The 2,733-nt window shown below is 29.7% G+C and overlaps 1 pseudogene; it reads right to left on the bottom strand.

The window, feature by feature from the left end:
* Nucleotides 1–1,361: 1,361 nt before the first annotated feature.
* Nucleotides 1,362–2,244, bottom strand: LOC112468456 (annotated as a pseudogene).
* Between the last annotated feature and the right edge of the window lie 489 nt (nucleotides 2,245–2,733).

Below are 2,733 nucleotides of genomic sequence, written 5' to 3'. Positions count from 1 at the left end.
TATATATATATATATATAAAACCTCTTACTTTTTACAAATATACATATATGTGTATTTATATTCGTATTATATAGAGAATCGCTATAACATTAAATGTAATAATAGTTATAATATAGAACTATTGTCTCCTATTTTTGAAATTTATTAAATATGTATTTATTGATTAAATAGGTATTTATTATATTTAATGTTATTCTTGTAAATTCTCTATGTTAGGTAGATATAAATACACATATATATCGTATATATACATATATATAATATTAACATGTTTTTCAAATCATGTTTATCTGCAATAATTAAATTATTTATATTAAATCAATTATTATTTTTAAAATAAAAAAATTACCTGACAATGTGATTATTCCTTATCCACTAATTATTAATTTTCAAATAAGTAATAATTCATGTATTAAAAACACATGAAGAATATAAAACAATGCGAAACTGGAAACTACTAGAACAGATTCGGGTCTGGACTAGTTATTTATTGGTTCGGATTCCTTGACTGCTTGAACAGATCGACTGAGAAAAAGTTTATTATAATGGACCATTTTCCCAAAAATATTACATACATGGATCCAACTTGTATCAAATCTATGAATAATACGTGATTATAATCGATATAATTGTATATATTTATTTTTGTACAGTTATCTTCAAGAAATGACAAGAGATGATACATCTAATATTTGTAAATAGATTTCTGTTAGAGGATCTGATCATGGATTAATATTTTAATACTGTTTCTGTATCGGAATGAATTAAAGTATGGTTTTGTATTTTCATATTGTAATTATTATATTCAAGTCATTAAACTATTCATGTATTTTTATTTTCCCTCCAAATGTTTGCGAAAACTTAACTATTTAGTAGAGCTATATAATCGAGTAAATGAATTAGATATTATCACATAACTGAATGAATTAAAATCACAGTCCTTAAAAGTACAATGTAACTACAATATATATATATATATATATTCATTATAAAATAGATTATAATATATATATATATATATATATATATATATATATATATATATATATAATCAGCTGTTTTATAATGAATCAATTGTACGATGAAACAAAGTTATTTATCTGGTTATAATATTTACAGTCCTTGAATCTGAATCCTTTAAACAAAATTGGACAATTCGTTGAATCTAAGATCAGATTTTAGCTTTCTTCCTATTTTTATCCGACATTGTATACTTGTCGTAACTTTTCGTTGGATCAAAAGGTTCCCATCTACTCGCTGGAAAAATGTGTTTGTTTTTCTCGTACCATGATCTAATGAGAAAAATAAAAAAATAACATAAAAAAGAATTATGCAAAATATTCTTTTAATAATAAATAACTAAGAAAAACTTTTCCGACATGTGATTCCTCGGTTTCGACAGAAGCATCGTGCATAATACGAATATCATCGTGAACGTCAAATGTGAACAGAGGCCCGCTCTTTCCTCGTGCCTAATCGCAATATTACATACATTAAAATAACATGCTAACATTGTGATATTGCTTCATAAGTTTTATCATTTAGTACATTTACCTTAGTTACAATAAAATCAGTTACAGTTGCAGTAAAACGTATAATGGTGCGGTAATATAAGATTCTCCTTGACATACATTAACTGATCTGTCATTACTGTTTTAAGCTCGCTGAATTCGGGCCTCAGAACTTCTAAACATCTCTGAAGAACCTAATAGATAGAATTACCTGTATGTAAAAATTTAATTTATGCAGCAGAACATTATATATCATGCCAACGTTACTCCAAAAATGACACTGGAGTATTTTAATAACTTAAACGTTCTCTAAACCACTGAGACACCTTTCTTTCACCTTTCTTCATTATAACACTCCGACGATGGTCAGATCCATCCCAATAACTGACTGTGATCTCAATTTCATCTTCCTTCAACGCGTTCTGCTTTCTAGCCCATTCTTGTCTCAATTCTTTCCTAAGTTTATTTTCCTCCTCGTCCCTTCCCTACTGGCAAAAAACATGTATCTACATCTGGATTTTTCTAAATCTTCTTAATCGCAGGGCTATCAGATTGCACATTTTCTGACTGCGGGGATTTTTCGGCATTGTCTTCGTCAGAAGACATCTCAGCTTCATCTTCGTCTTCGTCCAGATTAAAAGACAAAGCTTGAATTTGTTTCTTCTGTTTGTTCTTTTCTGTCTGCTTCGCCGCTAGTGCTCTTTCCTTTTCCTGCTCTTTTTCACGTTCCTTCTATCAAAGCATAAAATACACGTACAAAAATACAAATTATGAGATAATCAGGATCATAAGATTGTAAGAAATTACTTGTGGGTATCAGGATTCGTGAATGTTTGCTCAATTTAACGGCGGATTTTCTCTTGCATTCCGCGTGACCGACGGTACATGCACATTTCGTGGCATCTAGCCTTAGCATCTTTGTAGTATTGTCATCATGCATTAGGATTTTCTTCATATCCTCTCTTCTGAAGAAGCCCATCGAAAATTCTTGATATGTATGACTAGATGACATTCAGAGCACTAGGCAGAAATCACACACACACACACACACACATATATATATATATATTCACGGCAACCCGCATATATAACATCGTGTTATTTTTATAACCTATTTACGCAAACGTTACTTCTGTAGTAACTTACGATACGATAATTCCTCCGCGTAAACGGGAGATTTTATAGTAACTATTATGATCGGAAATCAAGAGCCACCGTTGA

This window comes from Temnothorax curvispinosus, unplaced genomic scaffold (genome assembly GCF_003070985.1).
Source record: "Temnothorax curvispinosus isolate PA1 unplaced genomic scaffold, ASM307098v1 QBEX01018483.1, whole genome shotgun sequence".
Classification (NCBI taxonomy): domain Eukaryota; kingdom Metazoa; phylum Arthropoda; class Insecta; order Hymenoptera; family Formicidae; genus Temnothorax; species Temnothorax curvispinosus.
The sequence above is the reverse complement of the archived record's forward strand: the minus strand, read 5'-3'. Positions and strand labels throughout refer to the sequence as shown.